Raw genomic sequence first — 14,649 nt, 5'->3', positions numbered from 1 at the left:
GTAATAAATCTGACCCTGCCACCTTATGGGTGGTGATGAGATTCTTTTTTGAGGTTATCAAACCAAGCACAAATTAAGACAATTACAATGCTCAAGTGATCATTATAAGAACAGAACGATATTACTCCATTCCCTCCTTGAAAAGAGCCGCAACCCGAACGGTATTGTATTCTCTTTGTTGCTTTATCGCTACGACTAACCTCTTAGTCACCTGTACTTATACTGATCTTGTAATCGGTGACCCGACCCTTGCACCTGGAGCCTCGAAAATGTGACATTTTTCCAACATAACAAGGTCAGGGAAGATAAGGTTGATTGGTTATTGTCAGTTGGATGAGTTTAGACTGGAGAGAGATGAGGCCGATTCAGCCAGGGGTGGCGCATCTCAACGGGTTAAATTCTTTAAGTGACAGGACATCATCCAGAGCTACAGTGACTAAGATGAGGCTGGTTGACCAAGAGCAGCTTATCTCAACAAAGCAGTCTTACAAAATTCTTTGAGATATTACCTAGGACGACAGCATGGCCAGGCAGCGTAATTAAAGTTATCTGTACACCGTATCTTCATGGACTCTTGCTCGAATCTTCCTTGACCTGTCCATTCGTACACCCTCAAGTAAATCTGCCAAAAACAGATTTGTTGTTAATCTTAATGCTGTTGGGATTTTGCTATGTGTAAAATAGTTGCTTCAGTTGTCTGTATAATACCAGTCACTGCACTTAGTGCTTCACAAAAATAAATTATTTTTGAGGGGTTTCTAAGAGATGTGATAAAGCACTAAATATGAGTGTGTGTCTTTTTTTAACTCCTTCATGAAGGTGTGTCTCCCTCTCCCTTTGGCCCAAGAGTGTGATTCTTCTTTTCCCTTCCTCCTGCCATATCGTTAGCTCTCTTTCTCTCTCGTCATTCTCTTTCTTCCACCACCCCCAGCCCCCCCAACCCCATTCCACGAACAACAGTGCTGAAATAAAGATATTTTAGGATGGACTCGTGCATTTTGAGATTGCGTTGAGGGTTGGGGGGAGGGGGGCGTGAGATGGGGGAGGTATGAGGAGGAGATTACCAGTGAAGAAAAGAAGTTTCGAGTTGTTTCTGGTCTCTGGTCTCTGGGATGATCTTTGGTGTAAAGTAGGTGATTTTAGTTGGGGAGAGGGAGCGCCAGCAAAACTTGAGGTAGTCCAGCCAGAACTGCCAGTGAATACCCAAGCTAGATGAGCAGCAAGAGCATTCTAGCTTATGGCCTATTGATTTGAGGCTGTGGGCATAGCTGTTCTACCAGGTGACCATTTGTCTTGGGAGACAGAGTGGGATGTTGCCAAGTTGGAGGGGAAATATTTATGAAGAAAATTGACAGGCATCAGTATTATCAAGGGGGTGGGCCAAAGGCAACTCCTCTCTCATTGAGAGAGAGGAGTTGCTTTTTTTTTTCGAAGGGATGGAAAGTGACGGTAGAGGGAGTGGAGTGGGCAGGAGATGTGTAGGAGAGTGGAGCCAAAGAAGTGGTCAGAGAGCCTTGTCAATGATGGAGACCATGAGGAAGTTGACACTATGTGTGATGATGAGATCAAGGGGTAGCCATGAGAGTTTACATTGGATACATATTCCTGTGCATGAATTTTGATTACATTGGGACTGTTAGTTTGGGCTTCAACATGGGGAATCAGTTGGCCATATGGAAAAGTGTTGCATCATGCCTTTTATACAAAGGGAGAGAAAGTTGTTTGAGTCAAAGTTACGGGTTAGCTTGTGATTTTTGTAATTTTGTTGCGATTTTTCTTTGTAGCAGTATATAGTGAGGTGGATGAGGGATTGTCATGGCAGCAATATCTGAGATTTAGCTGCTGAAATGTGATTGGGTAAAATTTTCTTCTTGATTGGGGAGAATTTTAAAATGTCTAAAATTTGATCACAGTACAAAATAACCAATTAGAAGGGAAGGAAAAGTGTAGACTTAACCAGTGGAGAAGAAGAAAACAACACTTGACTGTCAGGGCAGACCCAAGAAATTTTATTACAAAGAAAGTTAAGTCAAGCACTACACTAAAGCAAAGTGGTGTGCTTTAATGACTTTGTCTTTGAAAGATGGGGCAAGCTGGACTGGAGAGGTTTTTGAGAGAAGTTCACTCATTTGTTGGTTTTGGTTTAGCTTCAAGTCAAAACAAGCCAGTGCAATACCACGGTTCCAGGTGCTTTATAAAATATGCAGCACGTTTATCTACAACATAAGTGGCCCAGATTTTGATGTAGCAGGGCATCTAATGGCGTCTGATGTTAGTTAGTCTTGACCTTGAACAAATGTAAGGAATCTTACAACACCAGGTTATAGTCCAACGACGACACCTTTTGATTGGTGTGATGCTGTCCCAGCCTAATATAAGATATGCGATTTGAGAATCTTTCACTCATTCACCTGACGAAGGGGATAATCTCCGAAAGCTTGTGATTTTAAAATAAAATTGTTGGACTATAACCTGGTGTTGTAAGATTCCTTACATTTGTCCACCCCAGTCCATCACCGGCATCTCCACATCTTGACCTTGCACGTTTAGGTTTTTAAATCTTTCGCGTGGCAAGTTGCTGAAAGTGTGAGCTGATAACGTCACAGCGAGGGAAACAGGGCATTTGGGACCTGAGTGAACAGGGCAAGCAACTGTGTATCACTGTAACCAATCAGATTAAAGGATTGTGAAATAAACAGCCCAAGGACTGAGCTGGAATTGTAAATTAGAGTGGGCAAATTCAATGTCAAATCAGGTACTGAAAGAGGAAGAAAGATTGGATTGAAAGAGAGAGAAAAAAAGAGACAGAAAAGGAAAGTTCAAAAAAAAATTTTAAAATTTTACATTTTAAAAATCTCAACAATTAATTCCTGAGGGTTAGGGTTAGTGATACCACACTTGTAATAGTTAATTTTCAGTGTCAGGGAGGTTGATTGGCAGTAATTAACACATCGTTAAGAGTACTTAAACTTGAAATTACAAGACTTGGAGCAACTGGATAGGAACTTGGAAAGGGAGGGTGGGAGAAATCTAGTTGTCATGGTCCATGTTGAAACCAATGACATAGGGAGGAGGTCCTGCTAAGGGAATATCAGAAGTTACGAACTAAATTTAAGGACAGGACCTCACAGATGGTAATCTCAGGATTACTACCCGTGCTAATTGGCAACGGGATAGGCGGATCAAGAAGGTGAATGCGTGGCTGAAAGACTGGTGTAGGAAGGAGGGGTTCCATTTCATGTGCCATTGGCACCAGTACTGGGACAGGAGGGAGCTGCACCGCTCGGATGGGCTCCTGAACTGGAATGCGATCAGTGTCCTAGCGGAAAGGATAAATAGGGCTGTCGATCGGACTTTAAACGAGTACGGCGGGGGAGGGATCTGGTGAAAATAACAAGTCTGAAAATAAAAGAAACAGGAGATGAGAGCAAAGGTCAGGTCAAGGTAAGGAACAAGGGGAACACAGACCATCAGGGAGCAAATACAGTTATAGAACATGAGTACAAAATGACTTAAAAAATAAAGTGAGGGGAAAAATTCTTAAAAACAAATTAAATTGCCTGTACAGCAATGTGCACAGCATCCGAAACAAAACAGGAGAATTGGAGGCAATAATTCGTAGCGAGGAGCCAGTCGTAGTAGGGATAACTTAAAAAGGGCTACATAAAGAGCAGGACTGACAATTAAATATTGTAGGATATAACTTATTTAGAAAGGATATTTGAAAGAAGTAGTGGGTGGAGTAGCTGTACCAATTAGAGACAACATAATATGACAACACGACAAAGGCAAACCAAGCCCAGTCGACCCTGCAATGTCCTCCTCACGAACAGCTGGGGACTTGTGCCAAAATTGGGAGAGCTGTCCCACAGACTAGTCAAGCAACCGCCTGACATAGCCATACTCTCAGAATCATACCTTTCATCCAACGTCCCAGACTCCACCATCCCTGGGTATGTCCTGTCCCACCGGCAGGACAGACCCACCAGAGGTGGCAGTACAGTGATATACAGTCAGGAGGGAGTGGCCCTGGGAGACCTCAACATTGACTCTGGAGCCCATGAAATCTCATGGCATCAAGTCAAACATGGCCAAGGAAACCTCCTGCTGATTACCACCTACCGTCCTCCCTCAGCTGATGAATCAGTCCTCCTCCATGTTGAGCACCACTTGGAGGAAGCACTGTGGGTAGCAAGGGCACAGAATGTACTCTGGGTGGGGGACTTCAATGTCCATCACCAAGAGTGGCTGGGTAGCACCACGACTGACCGAGCTGGCCGAGTTCTGAAGGACACAACTGCCAGACTGGGCCTGCAGCAGGTGGTGAGTGCACCAACACGAGGGAAAAACCTACTTGACCTCGTCCTCACTAATCTACCTGTAGCAGATGCATCAGTCCATGACAGTATTGGTAGGAATGACCACTGCACAGTTCTCGTGGAGACAAAGTCCCGTCTTCGCACTGAGGACAACATCCAACGTGTCCTCAGTGCGAAGGGCTAAATGGGATAGATTCAGAACAGATCTAGCAGCTCAAAACTGGGCATCCACAAGGGGCGATGGGCCATCAGCACAGCAGAATTGTATTCCACCACAATCTGTAACCTCATGGCCCGGCATATTCCTCAATCTGCCATTACTAACAAGCCAGGGGATCAACCCTGGTTCAATGAGGAGTGTGGAAGAGCATGCCAGGAGCAGCACTAGGCGTACCTAAAAATGAGGTGCTAACCTGGTGAAGCTACAACACAGGACTACATGCATGCCAAACAGTGGAAGCAACGTGCTATAGACAGAGCTAAGCGATTCCACAACCAACGGATCAGATCAAAGCTCTGCAGTCCTGCCACATCCAGTCGTGAATGGTGGTGGACAATTAAACAGCTAACGTAGGAGGAGGCTCTGTAAGCATCCCCATCCTCAATGATGGCGGAGTCCAGCACGTGAGTGCAAAAGACAAGGCATTTGCAAGGCGTTTGCAACCATCTTCAGCCAGAAGTGCCGAGTGGATGATCCATCTCAGCCTCCTCCCGATATCCTCACCATCACAGCAGCCAGTCTTCAGCCAATTCGATTCACTCCACGTGATATCAAGAAATGGCTGAGTGCACTGGATACAGCCAAGGCCATGGTCCCCGACAACATCCCGGCTGTAGTGCTGAAGACTTGTGCTCCAGAACTAGCCATGCCTCCAGCCAAACCGTTCCAGTACAACTACAACACTGGCATCTACCTGACAATGTGGAAAACTGCCCAGGTGTGTCCTGTCCACATAAAGCAGGACAAATCCAATCTGGCCAATCACCACCCCATCAGTCTACTCTCAATCATCAGCAAAGTGATGGAAGGTGTCGTCGACAGTGCTATCAAGCGGCACTTACTAACCAATAACCTACTCACCGATGCTCAGTTTGGGTTCCGCCAGGACCACTCTGCTCCAGACCTCATTACAGCCTTGGTCCAAATATGGACAAAAGAGCTGAATTTCAGAGGTGAGGTGAGAGTGACTGCCCTTGACATCAAGGCAGCATTTGACCGAGTGTGGCACCAAGGAGCCCTAGTAAAACTGAAGTCAATGGGAATCAGGGGGAAAACTCTCCAGTGGCTGGAATCACACCTAGCACAAAGGAAGATGGTAGTGGTTGTTGGAGGCCAATCATCTCAGCCCTGGGACATTGTTGCAGGAGTTCCTCAAGGCAGTGTCCTAGGCCCAACCATCTTCAGCTGCTTCATCGATGATGTACCCTCCTTCATAAGGTCAGAAATGGGGATGTTCGCTGATGATTGCACAGTGTTCAGTTCCATTCACAACTCCTCAGATATTGAAGCAGTCTGTGCCTGCATGCAGCAAGACCTGGACAACATCCAGGCTTGGGCTCATAAGTGGCAAGTAACGTTCGTGCCAGGCAATGACCATCTCCAACAAGAGAGAATCTAAACACCTCCCCATGACATTCAACAGCATTACCATCGCCGAATCCCCCACCATCAACATCCTGGGGGTCACCATTGACCAGAAACTCAACTGGACCAGCCACATAAATACTGTGGCAACAAGAGCAGGTCAGAGGCTGGGTATTCTGTGGCGAGTAACTCAGCTCCTGACTTCCCCAAAGCCTTTCCACCATTTACAAGGCACAAGTCAGGAGTGTGATGGAATACTCTCCACTTGCTTGGATGAGTGCAGCTCCAACAACACTCAAGAAGCTCGACACCATCCAAGATAAAGCAGCCCGCCGTTCCTTCATCGTCGCTGGGTCAAAATCCTGGAACTCCCTTCCTAACAGCACTGTGGGAGAACCTTCACCACACGGACTGCAGCGGTTCAAGAAGGCGGCTCACCACCACCTATTCGTGGGCAATTAAGGATGGATAATAAATGCTGGCCGCGCCAGCGATGCCCATATCCCATGAAGGAATAAAAAAAAATTAAAAAGGGACATAAGTAATAAGATAGAAACAGAATCCATATGGATTGAGACAAAGGAAAAGAAAGGATTGATCATGTTAATAGGTATATTCTACAGGCCATCAATTAGTGGAAGGGAAGTGGAGGAAGAAATATGTCGGCAAATCTATGAAATGAATTTTAAAAAATCAAAAAATAATCATGGGAGATTTCAACTACCCCCAAATAAACTGGCAAGAAGAGGGAGGGAAAAGGGAATGGAGTTTTTGCAGTGTATTGGAAGACTCCTTTTGATATCTGGTATGTGAAAAGCCCAGTAATAGAGGAATCACTGCTGGGTCTAGTAATAGAAAATTAACCGGAGCAGATAAGAGAAGTAAGTGTAGGGGAGCATCCAGGCAATAATGATCATAACATAAGGTTTCAAATGATTGAGAAAGACATAAGTAAGACAAAGACCAAACTAATCAATTGGGGAAAAAAGCTAATTTTGATCGGATGCAAATGGAACTAGGGAAGGTAAACTGGAAAAAAATGTTGACAAAGAAATAGAACAGCAGTAGGAAATATTTAAAACAGTGATCGAGAGTTTAGGAGAAATATATTCATCTTTTTTTCAAAAAAAAAGAAAAAAACTAGCCAATAATGAAACTCTATGGATGAATAAAGAGATAAGGGTAAAATTGAAACTTAAAAAAAAGTCATACACTAAGTACACAGACATTAAAAGAGAGGATGACAAAAGAGAATGCGAAGAGATTAGAAAGGGTGTCAAAAAAACAATGAGGAAAGCAAAAAGGTACTACGAAATTAAATTATCAAGGTATAAAAAGAAATAGTAATGTATTCTACAGACACATAAATAACAAAAGAAAAATCAGGATAGGGATAGGGCCACTAAGGGATGCATAAGATAAGCTCACAGGTAATGACTGCGAAATGGCAAAAATATTGAATAGTTACTTGGCCTCAGTATTTACCAGGGAGACTAACAAGGTGGGTATGACATTGGAAGAGGAGATTGATAAAGATATAAAGACATTTAATATAGAAAGGGGGGAGATAATTGTTAAACTAATGAAACTTGAGAGGATAAAACTCCTGGTCCTGATGGATTGCATCCATGCATATTAATAGCAGTTAGAGAAGAGATAGTAGAGGCACTGTTACATATATAAAAATTCATTAGATAAGAGAATAGTGCCAGAGGACTGTGGGACAGCTAATGTTCTACTTCCCTTTTTAAATATAGGAATAACAAGTCCTGGAAATATAGACCAGTTAGCTTAACATCGGTGGTAGGAAAGATAATGGAATCTTTATTCAAAGATGTAATAGAAAAACATCTAGAAAACAAAAATATAATAAAAAAAAAAGTCAGCACGTATTTCAGAAGGGAAAGTCATGCTTGACCAACCTTATTGAATTCTTTGAAGAAGTAACAAAGAGTAGACAAGGGTAATGCAGTAGATGTAATATATTTGGATTTTCCAAAGGACTTTGATAAGGTACCGCATATTAGACTCATGACTAAGGTCAGAGCATGTGGAGTCAGGGGACAGGTAGCAGAATGGATAGCAAGCTGGCTACAAAACAGAAAACAGAGTAAGGGTTAAGGGTAGCTACTCAGACTAGCAAAAAATGGGAAGTGGTATTCCACAGGGACCACTCGTTCACAATTTACATCAACTATTTGAGCTTGGGAATCGGAGGTACAATTTAAAAAAAATTTACAGACCACAAGAAATTGGGTGTAGTTAATACAAAGGAAGAATGCGTTAAAATGCAAGAAGACGTTAATAAACTTGCAAAATGGACATTAATTGGCAAATGAATTTCAGTATAGATAAGTGTGAGTGCATTTTGGTAGGAAAAATAAGGAGACCGCATAGTGCTTAGATATTAAGAGTGTAAATGGGGTAGAGGAGCAAAGGGATCTTGAGGTTCAGATACACAAATCACTAAAAGTAATGATGCAAGTTAATAAGGCCATAAAAAAGGCGCAAACCAAGCACTGGGACTCATTTTCAGAGGAATAGAATTGAAAAGCAGAGAAGCTATGTTAATCTTTTAATGAACCTTGGTTAGACTATACTTGGAGTATTGTGCACAGTTCTGGTCTTCATCTTCTAAAAAGGATATAGAAGTATTGGAGAAGGTGCAAAAAAGATTCACATGGATGATACCAGAACTGAGAGGATATCCTTATCAGGAAAGACTGAACAGGTTGTGGTTCTTTTCTCTAGAAAAGAGAAGGCAGAGGGGTGACCTAATAGAGATCTTTAAGATAATGAAAAGGTTTGATAGGGTAGACGCAGAGAAAACGTTTCCACTTGTTGGGGAGTGCAAAATTAGAGATCATCAATATAAGATCGTCACTAATAAATCCAATAGGGAATTCAGGAGGAACTTCTTTACCCAAAAAGTGGTTAGAATGTGGAATTGCTACCACAAGGAGTAGTTGAGGTAAATAGCATAGATGCATTGAAGGAGAAGCTAAATAAACACATGAGGGAGAAAGGACTAGAAGGATATGCTGATTGGGTTAGATGAAACAGGGACGGAGGAGGCTCATTTGGTACATAACGCATAGACCAGTTGGGCTGAATGGCCTGTTAATGTGCTGTAGACCAAATGTAACTTTCTGCAGCGAGTTTAGTTCGTATCTGCTGCTCAGATACAGCAACTTCATGCAATTCAATGTTTTTCAATGGTGAGGCAGATAGCGAAATCCTGTTTTCACGAAGCCAATTTAAACAGCAACTTTTGGATATTCACATTCAACTGCTCATCTCGCCCTCGCCTGAAGTTGCCATACCTTTTGCGCATAAATAACGGCGAGCGCCATTAGCCTCACCGTTATTTTGAGAGCAAATTCTGGCTCATTACGGCACTTTCATGCGTGTGCTCAGCACATGCATGGCTTTTCAGCGGCATGGCCTAGCTTGGAATGTTCTGAAATGTGTGGAGGATGCATTTCATTTGGAAGATGAAGATAACCCCAGTAGATAGGTAATCTATCGTTTGTGGACAAATACTATTAATATATTTTGGAGTGCATTTTTCAATGTAGGTAGGTGTTCTTGTATTGAACTTAACTGCGGAATGCAGACATTTGATGAAAACTGTGGTGACCTGATGTTGGGTTCTCAGCAGTTATAATTTCACTCTAAGTTGTTGGGGACTGCACGGGAATTCACTTTAAGTTGCTTGTTTACCATAATGATTTGTGACTGATGGAATTAACAGAATAGATGCATCGGGAATAGTATTTTTCTCAGCACTTCTAGCTATTGCACTACAAATCAAGGCATCACAATACAGCACTAACTTGTTCTGCAATTACTATGAGCTTGGAACAATCTGACCAATCAGTACTGCATTCCACTGCTTGTAACTACCCATTTTTAATGAACCTTTAATAGTGTAAGGCAGCACAGAGCTGAAATACACCACAAGAGTCTCTCTTCAGTGGAATGGTGATTTCAAGGCAGACAGCTAAAGACTCTTAACAGAAAATATTTGTTAAGAGCATTTCTTATTCCTACATTAACTCTATTTTGTAAAATGTATTTTTTAAGAAGGAAAAAGATAACCATGTAGTGAAATAACTTGTTAAAATATCAAAGCCGTTTTGTCTTTCTGCTTATTTGGAACTTTGCACTTTGTAGTTTCGGGCAGTCAAAAGTTTGAAACTCTTGAACCAAATTCTCAGTACAGATTTAATCTTTCAGGAGTCTGCAGTGTAACAAGAATCTGGACAAATAAAAAGAATTAAAGGTTATAAGGCTCAGTGTAGAAAGAAAAGATCAGATACATGATAGCTGCTGTGTTGCAGGTGCCCTGGGAATGTCAGGAATGAAATGCAATCAGTGAGGATTAAATCCTGCAGATAGTAATGGGAGCTAAATTTGAGCTTTATTACCTTTGGTTGGGGTGGGGTGGGGGGGAATCGCATTATTGCATAGAGCTGCATTTTTTGCAAGTTTTACCTGTGATGATTCACCTTCCTTGTAAAAATTAATCTGAAGAATAATATAGATCTGCATAATCTGCTGAAAGGAGCAGGATGCTGGGCAAAATGGCCTTTTTACTGTCTGTCCATCTCTCAAGCATAGGCACTGCACCTAACCGTTCAGTGGCACTCAAATTACAGTGACATGACTCATTGAGGAGTGAGTTGGCTATGATAGATTGGGAAGCTTCATTAAAAGGCATGACGGTGGATAGGCAATGGCTAACATTTAAGGAACGAATGCATGAATTGCAACAATTATACATTCTTTTCTGGCGCAAAAACACAAAAGGAAAAGCGTCCCAACCATGGCTAAGAAAATAAATCACGGATAGTATTTGATCCAAAGAGGAGTCATATAAAGTTGCCAGAAAAAGTAGCAAGCCTGAGGATTGGGAGCAGTTTAGAATTCAGCAAAAAAGGGCCAAGAGATTGATTTAAGAGGGGAAAAATAGAGTATGAGAGTAAACTTGCAAGGAACATGAAAGTGGACTGTAAAAGCTTCTACAAGTATGTAAAAAGAAAAAGATTAGTGAAGACAAATGCAGGTCCCTTACAGTCAGAAACGGGAGAATTTATAATGGGGAACAAGGAAATGGCAGAGCAATTAAAATACTTTGGTTTTGTCTTCATGGAAGAGGACATAGATAACTTCCCAGAAATGCTGGGGAACCAAGGGACTTGTGAGAAGGAGGAATTAAAGGAAATTAGTATTAGTAAAAAAAAATAGTGCTGGAGAAATTAATGGGACTGAAAGCCAATAAATCCCCAAGGCCTGATAATCTGCATCCCAGAGTACGAAAAGAGGTAGCCATAGAAATAGTGAATGCATTAGTTGTCATCTTCCAAAATTCTACAGATTATGGAACAGTTCCTGCAGATTGGAGGCTGGCAAATATAACCCCACTATTTAAAAAGGGAGGGAGAGAGAAAACAGGGAACTACAGACCGGTTAGCCTAACACCAGTAGTAGGGAAAATGCTAGAGTCTATTATAAAGGATGTGATAACAGGACACTTAGAAAATATCAATGGGATTAGACAAAGTCAACATGGATTTATGAAAGGGAAATCGTGTTTGACAAATCTACTGAAGTTTTTTTGGGGATGTAACTGGTAGAATAGATAAGGGAGAACCAGTGGATGTGGTTTATTTGGATTTTCAGAAGGCCTTTGATGAAGTCCCACATAAGAAGTTAGTGTGCAAAATTAAAGCACATGGGATTGGTGGTAATATACTGGCATGGATTGAAAATTGGTTAACAGAGAGTAGGAATAAATGGGTCTTTTTCGGGATGGCAGGCAGTGACAAGTGGGGTACCGCAGGGATCAGTGCTTGGGCCCCAGCTATTCACAATATATATCAATGATTTGGATGAGGGAACCAAATGTAATATTTCCAAGTTTTCTGATGAGACAAAACTAGGTGGGATTGTGAGTTGAGAGGAGGATGCAAAGAGGCTTCAAGGCGATTTAGACAAGTTGAGTGAGTGGGCAAATACATGGCAGATGCAGTATAATGTGGATAAATGTGAAGTTATCCACTTCGGAAGGAAAAACAGAAAGGCAGAGTATTATTTAAATGGTGATAGATTGGGAAATGTTGATGTACAAAGAGACCTGGGTGTCCTTGTACACCAGTCACTGAAATCAAATATGCAGGTGCAGCAAGCAGTTAGGAAGGCAAATGGTATGTTAGCCTTCATTGCAAGAGGATTTGTGTTACAGGAGCGAGGATGTCTTACTGCAGTTATACAGAATCTTGGTGAGACCACACCTGGAATATTGTTTGCAGTTTTGGTCTCCTTACCTAAGAAAGGATATGCTTGCCATAGAGGGAATGTAGCGAAGGTTCACCAGACTGATTCCTGGGATGGCAGGACTGTCGTATGAGGAGAGATTGGGTCGACTCGGCCTGTATTCACTCTAGTTTAGAAGAATGAGAGGGGATCTCATTAAAATTCTGACAGGGCTAGACAGACTGGATGCAGGGAGGATGTTTCCCCTGCCTGGGGAGTCCAGAACGAGGGGTCACAGTCTCAGGATATGGGGTAGGACATTTAGGACTGAGATGAGGAGAAATTTTTTCACTGAGGGTGGTGAACCTGTAGAATTCTCTACCACAGAAGGCTGTGGAGACCAAGTCACTGAATATATTTAAGAAGGAGCTAGCTAGATTTCTGGACACAAAAGGCATCAAGGGTATGGGGAGAGAGCGGCAATATGGTATTGAGATAGAGGATCAGCCATGATATTGAATAGCGGAGCAGGCTCGAAGGGCCGTATGGTCTATTCCTGCTCCTATTTTCTATGTTTCTATTTGGTGCATTGGGGATCTCATTGTTCTGTTGATGAAGCCACTGAATGTGGAGAAAAGAAAGATTTGCATTTATATGGCACCTTTTCACACCTCTTAAACATGTGAAAGTGCTTTTTAATACAATGAATTACTTGTAAAGTACAGTTACTTTTTTTGGTAAATTTGGCAGGCATTCTGCGCTCAGCAAGACTTCACAAACACTAATGAATTGATTGACCAGTTGGTTCTGTTGGGTAAAGGGAATGTTATCCAGGACACCAGGCGAATTCAGTGTACCTGTTCAAATAGTGTTACAAGATATTTAACATCTACCTGAACGAACAGGTGGGGACACAATTAACAGAAGCATCCAAAGGATATCACTTCAGCATTGCGGCATTCCCTCATTACTGCTTTACAGTGTCAACTCAGTTGAGTTTGGACATCTGGGGCTCGATTTTCCAATGAAGTGGCGGAGGGGGGGGTGGGGATCTCCGAAAATCGGGGAAATCCCGTTTGGGTTCGGAGCCCGGCTCCAACCCACAGACTTCCGGTTTCCCCATTGACGCGTCTGGGTGCACGCGCGCCTCCCGAATACGGAAGTCCCACCGGCAATTACGTAGCTGTTGAGGTAGTTTAAGTACTTGAGGTACTTAATTTTCTCCACATTTTGGCAGGGGTGCAATTTTGAAGCATCCTCAGCGTGTTTCCCGTGCTGTGGGAAACACTCCATGTTGCAACAGACGTGTTTCAGCCAGCAGCCAGTGGGAGATTCAAATGCTTATTTGACAGATGGGGAGAAAAGGTCACTTATTGCAGCAGGGCACAGTGTTATTTCACACAAAGTTTTGGCTGCAAGATCTTCGTGTTTGCACTGAAAATTCTTACTTTCCACTCAAAATTCTGCTGTTCAAACATCTTCAGCTACTTTGCGGATCCCCTCAAACTCTCACCGTCAGGTTGTGGGGGGCGTGCATGGCTGCATTCCCCACTACATCCGAGGACAAGCAACACCAGCCATGCCAGGTGTGGTGTCCACCTCCGCCACGTGGAACTCCACAACACAGTGCTGCACTGTAGGCACCGGCTCAAGAGCACAGAGGGCAACAACAGAGAGGGGTGCTGCTTGACGAGGCCCCATCCACATCTATCACCTACATGGAGGAGGAGGAGGAGGCGCAGGAGCAGGAGCGACCCATGGGCAGAGCAGCGACTCACTTGGCTGCTCATGAGGCCAGCGAGTCACTGATATGTGAAGAGTCTAATCCTCACACCACCTGGATAGAGCAGCGCCCATACTAGCCCCCAACCCCTCCCTGCAAAAAACAGGCCTGCAACTACACATACACCCACTGTAGAGTGACCCAGTGGGTGGCATCAAGTGTCACTGTTCATAGTGAATCTAATGAAAGGGTCCTATTAGAGAAGCCAGTCAAGAATGGCCAAGACGTGGCAGTAGTGGTGACAATAATAATATTTAATGTGAGTTTAACAAAAAGCTAATATAAATTTAAAAAAAAACATGACCAACCTTGTACATACCCTTCGTGCTTACAAAACCTTCGCCTTTCCCTTCAGACTACTTCTACATGGCGCATCCCCTGTGGCTGCAGCAGAGGTAGTGGCAGGTTGTTCTTGTTCATGCGCTGACCGATTAGATGCTTTGTTTCTATGCCCTCTGGGTTTTGGTACCGATGAGGGCTCCACCTGCAGACTTGGCCACCTGGAGAGGAGGCAGCATTGTGGGTACTGGTTGAGAGGGGGGCAATGGGTGAGGTATGGGAGCGCTTTGAGTGGCGTCCCCATTTCCATGTCCACTTCTGCCATCATCCCTCCCCTGGGCCAGGCCCACAGCACTCCCACCATTCTGCTGGAACAGTTTGGAGGACATGTGTGAAGCCTTGTCAGGCCAGTGCCAGTGCTAGTG

At 43.1% G+C, this 14,649-nt stretch overlaps 1 protein-coding gene across 4 annotated transcripts in view; it reads left to right on the top strand.

The window, feature by feature from the left end:
* stxbp6 (syntaxin binding protein 6 (amisyn)) overlaps positions 1 to 14,649 on the top strand; it is a 357,348-nt gene that overhangs the window by 173,584 nt on the left and 169,115 nt on the right. The gene's annotated exons all lie outside the window — the stretch shown is intronic.

This window comes from Heptranchias perlo, chromosome 10, assembly GCF_035084215.1.
Source record: "Heptranchias perlo isolate sHepPer1 chromosome 10, sHepPer1.hap1, whole genome shotgun sequence".
Classification (NCBI taxonomy): Eukaryota; Metazoa; Chordata; class Chondrichthyes; order Hexanchiformes; family Hexanchidae; genus Heptranchias; species Heptranchias perlo.
Note: the sequence above shows the minus strand (reverse complement) of the source record. Positions and strands in the feature narration are given on the sequence as shown.